This window comes from Copadichromis virginalis, linkage group LG14, assembly GCF_057382275.1.
Source record: "Copadichromis virginalis isolate Kocher_CV1m ecotype Utaka linkage group LG14, C_Virginalis_male_GT1.1, whole genome shotgun sequence".
In the NCBI taxonomy this organism is placed as follows: domain Eukaryota; kingdom Metazoa; phylum Chordata; class Actinopteri; order Cichliformes; family Cichlidae; genus Copadichromis; species Copadichromis virginalis.
Window position 1 is genome coordinate 8,759,131 of NC_140631.1, and position 14,709 is coordinate 8,773,839.

Here is a 14,709-nt window from a genome sequence, read left to right on the forward strand (position 1 = left end):
GTGAGCGACCATCTTTGAACAGAGGCGGTGGTTTACGACACCAACTCTCTGCCATCTATAATCCAGTTTTGAGTTCCCTCCCCAGACGCCTTAACGCCCACTCACATCCTGGGCCATCTGACCTCAGGAATTTGCATGATAAGGTGGGGCCAGGTGTCACAATGAACTCACCCAAAACTCTGGCTGATTGGGACCCACACCCAGTTTCACACCTTGGCTCGGGCGATTAGAGGATCATCAGGGGGCCCTTTTGTCCCTCTGTGGGGGGAAACTCCCACTAGGTTTATATCTGGGACTCTCCACCATTTGACCTTAGAACTGAAGAAGCTTCTCGGATGAGAGGTGAAACGTCTTCAAGCAACTTAAAGAAGTCCAGACGCTTTTCTTTGCAAGCTCCTTTGACTACGATGACCTGGATGACTGAGAAACTTCACAGACATTCAATGACAGGTAAGTGATGTGGATGTGGGAAATTTGGTTTGGTTTGTTGGGCTATACTATAGAGGAGTATTTTAAAACAGCCCAGACAAACTGAAGAGATCCAGTTCCTTGATTTGGATTAGTTGAGATGAAGCTGCATTTGCTACAACACATGACAATCACATAACTTGACTTACTTGTATCTACATGGATGACTTACAAATCATCCACCCTACAGTTGTTACGTGGGGCCTCAAGTGGCCATTAGAGCAACTGCAGTTTTTAGCAGATGTGTTGGTTTTATTTTCAGCCCCGGCTTGTTTCCAACTCATAACTCTCCTGTCAGATCCGATCAAGCTCTGTTTACCTTCTAGGTTTCATAAAAAAATAATTTTATCCGTTATCTTTGTGATGTCGAAATGCTGTCACTTGCTGTATGTCTCTGTTCTGGGACTTGCACAAACAGCATAAAAGGAAGTAACATTCCATGTTCAGTCAATCACACATTTTCTTTAACGTGAGTGCTTCCTAACTACATTCTTACACATTCAGACTCTTGACATGCAGACTGGAGGAGCCAGGGATCAAACCACTAACCTTCCGATCAGTAGGTGACTTACTCTACCTCCTGAGCTACAACCACCCACTGGCTGAGCATGAGTAAACCTTCACTAGGTTGCGGATAAAGTGCACACTCACAAACCTGTCTAAGCTGCATTTGAAACATTGGCTACCATTGCAGTATAGCACGGCAACATAGCATTTGGGCCTTCTAACTCAAATAGGAAAATAGGAACATAAATAGTGCCATCATTGCCAGACCTGACACACATCTGATTGACATGCTCCCTGCCATGACACCAGTCAGTCAGAAGTGCCAGCTTGATGCCGGATCCAGGGAAGACCTGTTTTCTATGAGCCTGGGCCACATACACCAAACCACAATCAAGCCAGATATGGCATGCCATCACATAGTCAGTGCCATCTATGCCAGGCCTGGCCCATATCTCAATGACATACGTCTGCCAGAAGTCAGACAGCAGTGCCGGCTTAATACCAGATCCGGGCCAGACTTCCTTGCTATGTGGGATGCAGAGTACAGGCAGAATGTCCAAACAGCATGCTTTAATCTAATCCAATTTATCTTGTTAGATAGGTCAATAGTGGAGGAAGATGTTTTTGTCTGTATGTGTATTGGGGGGAAGGTAATCGTCTCTGCTTGCCTTTCTGTAAACGTCACTGCATGCCACTGGGATATATGCAAGGGAAGCTGAGGAACCAGGGCAGCCATTAAAGTCAATGATGTGCTGGGATGTGACCTGAGCTTGACTCCGTGGCCTGCTCAGACTGAGGTTATGTTTGATCTTTGCTGCTTAAACCTAAATAAACAGCAGTTGAAATTGAAATAGTTTAAAGATTTCAGCCCTACATGGCATTCGGTCATTTTCATGGGAGACGTTTTGGTTACTTAGCACTGGTATTGTTGGTTGTTAATGGTATATACAATTGTTAGCTGGCAGAAAGATGTTCAGAAATAGAACCCAGCAGATCAAGTGTACCTGGTGTTTTAAAATGTATTGTGAATGGTTAATTATCAAACTTCAGTATGTTGTGGGAGTGAAAAAATGTTTGTTTGTTTTTTTTTTAATCTAGCAAAACTGTCTTAATTTTACCTGATGGTTTTTGTGTCTTTGAACATGACACATGGATAACACATCATGCTGGTTTGTAAAAGAAAAAAGAAAAAAGACCTTTAAAGTGCTCTGAATCTTTCAAAAGAGCTTCAGTCCATACAAAATGCCCACCAATGATCAGTTGCTTATTCACAATTTAGTGCAGAAATATCCCACTACTGCTTACAGCCACAGTAGCTCTATGTCTGTTGAATCAAAATGGTAAAGCACAAAGCTTCTAAAAATGGTAGCAAATTATACTGCTGTGGCCTTTGGGGTCTAAAGGGTTAACAGTTTATGGCCATGCTGAGGATGAATTATGGGGATTAACACCAAAAGCACAAGGTCAGCATCACCTAGAACATGGCCGTTATTTCAGTGGGGAGAAAGATAGATCGTCTTGTCCTGTGTAGCTGTGAAACATATGCCAATGATGGTCACACAAGGAAAGGAAAAAAGAAGAACGTGCATGAATGCCAAAAATAATATTAGGATGGTTAGTGGGTACGATATATTAGGGACAGAGTCAACATTTGGTCGTCAAAATTGACGTTAGAAGCAGAAAAATGAGCAAGCGTAAGGATTTGAGAGGTACTCTTACCCAGTGATCTGTGATGGCTAGATGACTGGGCAAGAGCATCTCCAAAACTGCAGCTCTTGTGAGGTGTTCCCAGTCTGCAGTTGTCAGTATCTATCAACAGTAGTCCAAGGAAGGAACAGTGATGAACAAGCGACAAGGACATTGGCAGCCAAGGCTCACTGATGCATCTGAGGAGTGAAGGCTGGCACATGTAGTCTGATCCAACAGATGAGCTACTATAGCTCAAACTGTGGAAAAGGTTAAAGCTAGTTCTGCTAGAAGGGTGCCAGAATACACAGAGTATTACAGTTTGTTGCATAACTGCAGACCAGTAAGGGTATTCATGCTGACTCCTGTCCACCACTAAAAGCGAGCACAACAACAATGAACACAACGGAACAATGGAAAAAGGTGGATTTGTCTGATGAATCACATTTACTTAACTGGGGAACAGCTGGCACCACGATGCAATATGGGAAAAAGGCAAGCTTACAGACCGTGTTGTGCTGGAAAATCTTGGGTCTTGCCATACATGTAGGTGTTACACTGACACGTACCACCTACCTAAGCACTGGTGAAGACCATGTACACCCTTTCATTGAAACAGTTTCCCTGACGGCTGTAGTGTCTTTCAGCACGATTATGCACTCTGCCACAAAGCAAAAATGGTTCAGGAATGGTTCGAGGAGCATAACAATGAGTTTGAGATGTTCATTTGGCTAAATTCCCCAGATCTCAATCCAATCGAACATCTGAGGGATGTGATGGACAAACAAGTCTGTAAGTACAGGACTGGAAAGGATCTGTTGCTAACATCTTAGTCAGATATGACAGCAAACCTGCAAGGGGTCTAGCAGAGTCCATGCCTCAAAAAAGGGGGACCAACACAATATTAGCAGGTCTGAATGTTATGCCTGATTGGCTGTGACTAGTGTGTCACAGCACACACTGTAAAACACATCTCTTACAAAGGTTTGAGAAACTGGCTTCTGTTTTTGTCTTGGCTAACTGCATTCATCATGTGAATCCGCACGTCATTTGTTCAGTGCTTTGCTGGGAAGAGCAAGAGATGTTGACTTTATTGGCTGTATGGAAACACATGTATGATCAAAAGGATATCTTCTTTTAGATTTTTAAACCTTATTTGGGGGCAAAGTTAACAGACTTTAAGGATTTTATGTTGTGCTGACCACTGAAAATAACGTTATTGCACTCACCAAAGCTGATTTAAAGAGTAGCTTCAAAACATCCTCTTAAATAACTGCCTGGTGGTGTTACAAAGATGGCTAGCGAGTGAAGAGGCTTCCTTCTAGAGAGATTTTATCCATTTCCAGAGAGGTGGGAGAATCTGTATTTGGAGCTGGACATATTAGGTAGGACCAACAGCAACAAACTCTCCCTTTTTGCAACAAAACCATTTACTCCAGGATGTCTTACAAGATAAGCCTAGCTTTCAATCCAAAAGTCATGATTTATCCTAAATAAAAAATAGCTGCTGCTGAAGAAATGACTGAAATGGGAAAAAAGTGACCTGTCTTTAAAACAAACACACATTAACTCAAGATCTGATGCTGTTTTCTAACACTGTGTGTAGATTAGTGACACTCCTCTTCTTTTTGGTTTCTGTGATCTTTCTCCTCAGGATTTAAGCACTCATGGCAGACTAACAAATATGTTCTTTCTTGGCTGTGCTCAAATCCGTTTCCTCTTTCTTGTCACCCAGAGCTGTTAAAATACTCAGCTGATATCTCTCTTCATTAGCTGTTTTAACGTGTCATTTTTTTCCTACCTGATTCCTTTACTCCAAACAGAACTGCTGCTGGAGCACACACATACAGTCTGCCAGCAGGAATTCATTGCGAAAACTGTCCAAACAACTGAATTATCTGGGGTGTATTTTGACAGAGGTTCATTGTGAATTTAATTAACTTCCTCAGCATCGGAGAACAAGTGCTGAGGCCCTGTACTTTTCATGTCATATCGTGTTGGTGCCCACACAGAGTTCGATTACCGAGAGAAAAAATGACAGCAATTATACCTAATCGCTACAGAGAGAGAGCGCGAGCGAGAGACAGAGGATGAAAGTGCCAGCGGAGGGTGTGTGTTCATGCACAGCACAGTCTGCTGAACATATTACCCTCCTTGTGACTATTACACAGTCATGTTGAACTCAATTAAAAATCGACCAGAATGCACACGTATCTGCCGATCTCATATTTCCAACCAACAAATGGATTTCAGTTTGCTCAGCTGGTATCCATGGAGACCAAAGATGGATGGATACCATCTTGAGGAGTGGCTAACGTGCGGCTAATACTGCCTCTGAGAGACTCATGACTGCAAAACACACGTGTACAACAAAACATAAAAGCATAAACTCACTGATTTGAATTTTACACTCAGTCTCACAGTTACTTGTGATTACCCAACATCAACACGTATAAATAAAAATTGTAGAAACAATTAAAAAAAACAAAAACAAAACAATCCACAATGGATTTTAAACTGTAAAGCTAATTCAAAATGAACAGCTGCAGTGACCTTCACATATCCATAACTCAGAATTTGAAAAGTCGCTTTGCAACCCACTGCCACCCCAGCGCCTAGGTCTTGTACCATTGTAAATGCTTTTGAATGTTTGTAAGCATTTATTGTCCCTTGAACTAATTTTTCTCTCTAAATTCGTAAATACCCACAGTGGTAATCCTTGTAGTGAGACTGAATCCAAACAGTTAACCTTCAGTGATTAAAACCAAAACAACAAGCTAATTGATGCTAAATTGCTCAGCACAGCTCAGGATGGCTTACTACAGAAAATCATATACTCACATTACAAATAGAAACTTAAGGGTTAACAAACTGAGTCATGTAGTTCCAAAGAACGGACAGGTGTGAAAAGTTATGCTGTCGACACAGATCCCCTGTGACTACTTCGGTGTCTGTCAGCGTAGTGACTCACAGGGCTGCTTTATTGCTTCTACGCTGTATCCTGTTATGTTGACACTTCACTATAAGCCCAGCAGTTACATAAGAGCTTCCAAGCACTGGCCTCGACACTTGGATTCATCAAAAGAAACTATTTTTTTGTCAATATCAGCGAGAATGCTGTTTAGAAAAGGGTTAACTTTGTTCAATGTCAATTCCAACAAAAGGTTGCTATCAATGCTAAGATTCTCCCTTGTGCATGGGTGTGTTTGTGCATCACACGATTAAAACTTTGGCTTTGTTTGCATTTAATGAGGCTGTAAAAGTGCAAACATCTTCTGTGACTGCAGACAGTGGAAAGTAGGACGTTGCTCAGGGTGGAGAAATGTGGAATTCAGATGGGGTTATTGTTACAAGTCAGAAAGAGAAGTTTGAGTAGCGCATAAAATGTTCTGGAATTGAAACTGGAGGATGTGGAGGGTCAAAGCAATACGTTATCAGAGGTCTTTGTGAGTAAACTCCCCAAAGACATGGTGGTGAAGATAAAGTCGACTTGCTCTCAGATAGTGGAAATTGTCTGGCTGTAGCACTTGTCACGTCTGTATTGTGCTGTGTGGGTTTTGGGAGCAGTGCCTTGGGATTTTTGCTTTGTCTTTTAAAACTGGAAAGGCATCCCTGTTCAGAAGCCATTAAAACTTCACACTCCTCAGCTCACAATCATACAAAATATCCAAAATAACAATAAAAAGGTAAAGATAGCACAGCAGCATCAGCAAACTCCTGTTAGTTTATTTTCCTTACATAAATCTTATTCATTCAGATGATTTTCACTTCACATTTTTCCATGGTTCCTCAAATTCCCCCTGCAGTGGCTTTATGTCCCACCAGGTGCAATGGACGCATTACAGAGCGCAGTCACGACGGCAATCCATTTATGACCTGTACACTTTGCATTAAACTGATTCTTCAACCCAACTCCATCCTTTGAGATCCAAATTGAAACTTATAGACTTCAAAAGTGGCTTAAAGGATCAGTTGATCCATGAAGAAAAATATTAACCTCACCTACAGCTGGAGGTTTCTTGCTCCGCTGATAGCACCACTTCTGAGACTTCTGCAGCCACACCAGCATTATGAAAGAAAATGGAACTTTCTTTGTGGTGTGAGGCATGTCAAATGAAATTTGAAACAAAGCAAGAGTTGACAGTTTTTCCTGTTAAAAGTCACTTGAAACAGGCACAAACAGCTGCATGTAATTTGATTTAAAGCTTCTTTTCCACCTCAGGCACATGTAAAATCGTTTTGCTTGATACTTTTAATTTTCAAAGTAGTAGACACACTTATAGTCACCATATGGCAGACATCTGAATATGGCAGCATACTTCTATGCTTGTGTTTTTTTCTTGGGTCTTCCCATGATGTAGTTCACTTCAGTTCAATTCAATTATATTTATACAGCACCAAATCAAGGCCTCAAAGTTGGACCCAACATTAACGCACTATTTCCTCTTCACTCACTTTTTTCCCCACTCTCTATGTGTTTATACACTGCTTTGCATTTGATTATTAGTTAATATTCATGTCTGGCTCTCTTCCTCCCCTCACCCCTCCCCGAGCCTGGGTCTGGTGGAGGTTTCTTCCTGTTAAAAGGGAGTTTTTCTTTCCTAATGTTTCCAAGTGCTTTATAGGGGATTTTCACTCTATTATTGTAGGTTCTCTCCTCCTTGAATCGCTACCTTATCGTGGTGGAGGGGTTTGTGTGTCCCAGGGATCCCAGGGGCTATGTTGTCTGGGGGCTTTTGTCCCCTGGTAGGGTCTCCCATGGCAAATTGGTCCTGGGTGAGGGACCAGACAAAGAGCGATTCAGAAGACTCTTATGAAAAGGATATCGAGGGAACAGTTTACCCTGCCCGGGATAGGGTTACCGGGGCCCCGCCCTGGAGCCAGGCCCGGGGAGGGTGCCCGAGGGCGAGCGTCTGGTGGCCGGGCCTTAGTCCATGGGGCCCGGCCGGGCACAGCCCGAAGAGGAGACATGGGCCCATCCTCCCGCAGGCCCACCACCCGCAGGAGGCGCCATAGGGGTCGGGTGCATTGTGTGCCGGGTGGCGGCCAGGAGCGGAGGCCCTGGCGGACTGACCCCCGGCTGCCAAGACTGGCAATAGGGACATGGAATGTCACCTCTCTGGTGGGGAAGGAGCCTGAGTTAGTGCGTGAGGTTGAGAGGTATATAGTCGGGCTCACCTCTACGCATGGCTTGGGCTCTGGAACCAGTCTCCTGGAGAGGGGCTGGACTCTGTCTCAGTCTGGAGTTGCCCCTGGTGAGAGGCGGCGGGCTGGGGTGGGTATTCTAATATCCCCTCGGCTTGCTGCCGGTACGTTGGGGTTTTTCCCGGTGGACGAGAGGGTTTGTTCCCTGCGCCTTAGGGTTGGGGAATGGGTCCTGGCTGTCATCTGCGCTTATGCGCCGAGTGGCAGTTCAGAGTACCCAGCCTTCTTAGAGTCCCTGGAGGGGGTGCTGGAAGGTGCTCCACCTGGAGACTCTGTTGTCCTGCTGGGAGACTTCAATTCTCACGTGGGTAACGACAGCGGGACCTGGAGGGGCGTGATTGGGAGGAACGGCCTCCCTGATCTGAACCAGAGCGGTGCTTTGTTATTGGACTTCTGTGCTAATCACAGTTTGGCCATAACGAACACCCTGTTCGAACATAAGAGTGTCCATAAGTGCACGTGGCACCAGGACGCTCTAGGCCGTAGGTTGATGATCGATTTTGTAATCGTATCACCAGACCTGCGACCATATGTTCTGGACACTCGGGTAAAGAGAGGGGCTGAGCTGTCAACTGATCACCACCTGGTGGTGAGTTGGATCAGGTGGCGGGGGAGGATGCTGGACAGACCTGGTGCACCTAAACGCGTAGTGAGGGTGTGCTGGGAACGTCTAGCAGAGGCCCCAGTCCGCGAGATCTTCAACGCACACCTCTGGCAGAGCTTCAACAGCATTCCGAGGGAGACTGGGGACATTGAGTCCGAATGGATCATGTTCAGCGTCTCCATTGCCGAAGCTGCTGCATTGAGCTGCGGCCGCAAGGTGGTTGGTGCCTGCTGTGGTGATAATCCCCGAACCAAATGGTGGACACCAGAGGTAAAGGGAGCCACCAGGCTGAAGAAGGAGTCCTATCGGGCTTGGTTAGCCTGTGGGACTCCGGAGGCAGCCGACAGGTATCGACAGGCCAAGCAGAATGCGGCTCGGGCAGTGGCTGAAGCAAAAACTCGGGTGTGGGAGGAGTTCGGAGAGGACATGGAAAAGGACTTTCGGACTGCCTCGAAGAGATTCTGGCAAACCGTCAGGCGTCTCAGGAGGTGAAAGCGGTGCTCTACCTGCACTGTGTATAGTGCTGGCGGAGCGCTGCTGACGTCGACTGAGAAAATTGTCAGGTGGTGGAAGGAATACTTCGAGGACCTCCTTAATCCCGCTGACACGTCTTCCGAGGAGGAAGCAGAGTCTGGGGATGAGGGGAATGACCCGCCAATTTCTGGGGGCGAGGTCACTGAGGCAGTTAAACAACTCCTTGGTGGCAGAGCCCCTGGTGTTGATGAGGTCCGCCCCGAGTTCCTGAAGGCTTTGGACGTTGTAGGGCTGTCCTGGTTGACACGCCTCTACAATGTTGCGTGGAGATCAGGGGCAGTACCTGTGGACTGGCAGACCGGGGTGGTGGTCCCCATCTTTAAGAAGGGGGACCGGAGGGTGTGTTCCAACGACAGGGGGATCACACTCCTCAGCCTCCCTGGGAAAGTCTATGCCAGGGTGTTGGAAAGGAGAGTTCGTCCGCTAGTCGAACCTCGGATACAGGAGGAACAATGCGGTTTTTGTCCTGGTCGCGGAACACTGGACCAGCTCTTTATCCTCTCCAGGATACTTGAGGGTGCATGGGAGTTTGCCCAACCAGTCTACATGTGTTTTGTGGACTTGGAGAAAGCATTCGACCGTGTCCCTCGGGGTGTCCTGTGGGAGGTGTTGCGGGAGTATGGGGTGTCTGGCCCATTGCTACGGGCCATTCGATCCCTATACAACCGTTGCAAGAGCTTGGTTCGCATTGCTGGCAATAAGTCGAACTCGTTCCTGGTGGGTGATGGGCTCCGCCAGGGCTGCCCTTTGTCTCCGGTTCTGTTCATAATTTTTATGGACAGGATTTCTAGGCGCAGCCAAGTGGCGGAGGGCTTTCGCTTTGGTGGCCTCGGAATCTCATCTCTGATTTTTGCGGATGATGTGGTTCTGTTGGCTTCATCGGGTGAAGGCCTCCAGCTCGCACTGGAACGGTTCGCAGCCGAGTGTGAAGCAGCGGGAATGAGGATCAGCACCTCCAAATCTGAGGCCATGGTTCTCAGCCGGAAAAGGGTGGAGTGCCCACTTCGGGTCGGGGATGAGTTCCTGCCCCAAGTGGAGGAGTTCAAGTATCTCGGGGTCTTGTTCGCGAGTGATGGGAGAAGGGAGCCGGAGATCGACAGACGGATTGGGGCTGCAGCTGCAGTAATGCGGACGCTGCACCGGTCCGTCGTGGTGAAGAGGGAGCTGAGTGTAAAAGCGAAGCTCTCAATTTACCGGTCGATCTACGTCCCTACCCTCACCTATGGCCACGAGCTGTGGGTAGTGACCGAAAGAACGAGATCGCGGATACAAGCGGCAGAAATGAGCTTCCTCCGAAGGGTGGCTGGCCTCTCCCTTAGAGATAGGGTGAGAAGTTCGGCCATCCGGGAGGGGCTCAGAGTAGAGCCGCTGCTCCTCCACATCGAAAGGAGCCAGCTGAGGTGGTTCGGGCATCTGACAAGGATGCCCCCTGGGCGCCTCCTGGGTGAGGTGTTCCAGGCATGTCCCACCGGGAGGAGGCCCCGGGGCAGACCCAGGACACGCTGGAGAGATTATATCTCTCGGCTGGCCTGGGAATGCCTTGGTATTCCCCCGGATAAGCTGGAGGAGGTGGCTGGGGAGAGGGAGGTCTATGCCTCTTTGCTTAGGCTGCTGCCCCCGCGACCCGGCCTCGGATAAAGTGGATGACGATGGATGGATGGATGTTGTAGGTTCTTTATCTTACAATATAAAGTGCCTTGAGGTGACTTGGCGCTAAATAAATAAAACTGAACTGCTACATTTTGAGTTCAGATTTACAATCCTTTAGGATTTCAGCCAGCAGCTGTCAGCTTGTGTTCACTCAAGCACCTTCCCTGAACTGTGGCATTGTGTGTAAGCCTGAGCAAACATACTGTTTCACCTGATAACACATTTCAATATTGATGTTTTTTTTCTCCAACAGTGATGTAAGGATTTTGGAAGGCTTAGTCGATGTCCTCCTCCTCACTAGGCTGTGCGTTAGTAAAAAGCTTCCCTGTGAGCTTCTGGAGAGTACAAACAAATACATTTTGACATTTAATTTTCAAATAGAAGAGAGAAGAACAGATTGTCCAAGCAGCCCTACCCTCACTGGTGGTGAGCATTACTGAAAGATTGTAATGAAAGAAATAACTGAGTCAGTAATAGGGTTGTATCTTTTGCTCAACTGTGTTTACAAGTGAGTGTAGATGTTGAAAAGATGATGCAGGCAAAGAAAAGATTAACGTGTTTTTGCAGCAATAGGCGTGGTCGTACATGACTCTTGAGCAGTGACAAAAACAGTAAATGCTCAAATGGGTTAGAAAGCATGACCTGTTGGTGACTGCAGGGCTCGTTGCTCTTCCTTTGACATTATTTTTCTTTTCTTTCTACTTTTAATTAATCTGCGCTGTGGACGCAGGAAGCTGTGCGTTAACACTTATCATTTTATGACATCTTCCCCTCATTGCTGGAGCTGCTTTGTCCCTCGCTCTATAAATAACCCGAGTGGATGAGTCATTCACTTCATTTCATTCACAGCATACTCTATGTTGAATACAAAAGAAAATTTACAAACTGTAAAATAGCCATTAAAAACTAGTGAAACACCATTTGCTCTGACTGCCACTTCAGGTCGAATGTTGCCATCATTCAGGTTATTTGTGTTCGCCTCCACAGCGAATAACACCACAGAGGCAAATCAATTATTTGTCCAGACAGATGGAGGCAGCCATTTGAGGAATCTGATGGAGACTCTTTAGAGACTTCAGTTGATACGGTCTTTTGATAACAAGTAATGATGGGACTACATTTAATTATAAATTCAGAATTAAATATCTTACAGTTTTTCTCGATTGCTAAAACACATTTCTTGAAACTACGCCTCATATTCTCACAACAGTAAACACAAATCCATAACATCTCACTCAATTTCCCAAACATCCTATTTCCAGGTCAAAATGAAGCTCTACACTCAAAACTATTCACTCTTGCTGAAAAACCAAACTTTGCCCTCAGACATCAAACACAAGCCCTCAAAAACACACACACTACAACAGAGTTTTGCACACTGGTACAATTAATTCAAAACAATAGTTCCAAAACAATTAGGTTGCTTATGGTTCTCCCCTTCAAAAACCTTTTCACATGATAAACACAAAAGACGCAACCAATGTATGTACAGTGGCACATTTTTATTCATGTACTATACAGTACAACACACACCAAAAAACATTATTCCACCTCAGCATCTTGTCTTTGGTCTGGGTCAGGCCAGAGAATCTCATCCACATCACAGGCTATATTGGCCCTAGCCAGGCAGCGGGGGTAAAATCCTCTTGCATGCCTGATCCACCCCTGGCATGCATCTACTGATATGTCTAGGCAGGCCTCTTCCATGGCCTGAAGGAGGTGAACACGGACATAAGGTTCTCGGTCATACACTTTCCACCGCCATGCCGAAAATAACTCCTCTATCGGGTTTAGAAAGGGAGAGTATGCAGGCAGAAAGATATTAGAAAACCTTGGGTTATTGGTAAACCAGTCACGAACCAGAGCAGCGCGATGGAAGCTGACGTTATCCCACACAACAACGTAGTGAGGCTGCTCTGGCTGTGCTGGTTCCCTGTAGTCCAGCTGGAACATATGTTGTCTTAAACCATCAAGAAAAGCAAGGAGAAGCATAGTGTTATAGGGTCCTAGTACGGCATGGCGGTGGAGTACCCCTCGTTGGCTGATGGCTGCGCACATAGTGACATTCCCCCCACGCTGACCAGGGACATTTACAATAGCCCGATGGCCAATTATGTTCCTCCCCCTTTTCCTTCTTTTGGTCAGGTTAAAACCTGCCTCATCCACAAAGATTATTTCATGGGGAACAGGCCGTCCTTCAATCTCAAAGATTCTCTGCAAAACACATAACACAGTAGAGTCAATCGGTACCCTGAACCACAGTTCAAGAGTGCTGAAATGGCAGCATAAACTGCCATGCTGTGATGGTACACAATACTTTATACAGTATCAAAACTCATACCTGAACATATTCCACACGTTGGTTTTTCACTCTGTCAGAGTTTCGTTCGAAAGGGACTCGGTATGCCTGTTTCATCCGGAATTGATTCTTTCGGAGGATGCGGTCAATTGTGGAGAGGCTGATGGCATTTATGCCTCGAAAAAGATGATCATCCTCAATCACTCTCCTTTGAATCTCTTGCAGGCGGATTACATTATTTGCAATTACCATGTTTACAAGTTCCCTCTCTTGCTCCTCCGACAAAAGCCTTAACCTGCCTCCACCAGGTGGTCATCTCTGTGTCCTACAAAAATAGAAGCACTCATTACTGTAACTGTCACACATTCATTTTACAGGCAAATAATGGAAACATACTGAAACTCAAGACACATAAGTTCAGTAACTTAAACATTACTGTACAAAGCAGTCTTACTGCAAGTACACCTACCTGTTTTCCTCCCTGAAGGTTCTGATGATGGAGGCAACAGTGAAGCGACTCAAATTTGGTTGTACTCGTTGCCCAGCCTCCCTCATAGTCATCCCATGGACAAGGACATGGTCAACTAAAGTGGCTCGAATTTCATCCGAGACTGACTGTCTTCTTGCCCTTGCTCTTCCCCTTCCTTGTCGCCGTCGTTCTCCACCTCCACCTCCTTCACCACGTCCTCCTCCTCCTCCACCTCCTCCACCTCTCCCTCCTCCTCCACCACCTTCCTGTTGTCCTAGACCACCTCCTCCTCCTCTTCCACCACGTCCTCCTCCTCCACCACGTCCTCCTCCTCCACCACGTCCTCCTCTTTCACCACGTCCTCTTCCTTTGCATCTCTTTGGATCCATTGTTTCAAACCTGAATGAGCTGACTTTGGCCCTTTTATCTATCCATCGCAGGTTCTGATTGGTGTGTGCTAAATTTTGACTCCTAGTGTTTCCACCTGGTTAATTGTGTGCTAATTGAGCTCAAGCTGTGCTGACTTAAGTTAACATTATTGCATGCTAGTGCTTTCTAAATGACTACATGGTGTAAGCACTGTAAAATGTAGGGATTTGTGTGTAGAGTTTTGCAGTAACAGTTCACCAAATTTGAGTCATGTGTCAAAGCAGGGAATAGTGTTTATAGTTCAGGGAAATGGGTGAGCTTTTTGAACAATAGCGTTACGGTTTTGAAATTTTAGTTTAGAGGCCTGGTTACAGTGTTTAAGCAATCGAGAAAAACTGTAATACATGGTTGAAAAACCTAAATGAAGGGAGATAAAGGCCCTGGGTAATCTTTATGCTTTATTCCTTGTTTTCTCTCTGTGATAGTACAACAAACTGCCTGTGTGCATTCTAACCATGTTTGTGAACCAAAACAACGTCCCAGTAATGCAGAGTCACTCTGCAGGATTTGAGGTAACTTGCAGAGACCTTGCATTACAGACAAGATATGCAAAATATTTAATTGGAACTTGATCCATTATAAATGTATGCACTATCCAAGCACTTTATTAGAAATACTAGTACATTTGTACATATATTCATGCAATTTCCCTCAAAGATAATTGGAGGGATATAGATTAAGGTCAGAAGCTTCAATTACTGCTTACATCAGAAAGAGGTAAAAGGTTGATCTCACTAAATGTGATAAGTGTAGTTTGACTGTTGCAGACAAACTGATTATTAATCATTTCTTTTTTTAAAACATAGGTTTCCATAAATGGTAAACAGTAAAATTTAATGTGTAGTTAAAAGTCCTTAA

General features: G+C 45.4%; 1 long non-coding RNA gene across 1 annotated transcript; it reads right to left on the reverse strand.

The window, feature by feature from the left end:
- Positions 1–11,981: 11,981 nt before the first annotated feature.
- LOC146693372 (uncharacterized) lies at positions 11,982–13,615 on the reverse strand. Its single transcript, XR_014923855.1, has 3 exons — positions 13,423–13,615; positions 12,996–13,278; positions 11,982–12,868 (listed from the first exon to the last, which is right to left on the reverse strand). It is a non-coding gene; the product is annotated as an uncharacterized LOC146693372 (long non-coding RNA).
- Positions 13,616–14,709: the final 1,094 nt, after the last annotated feature.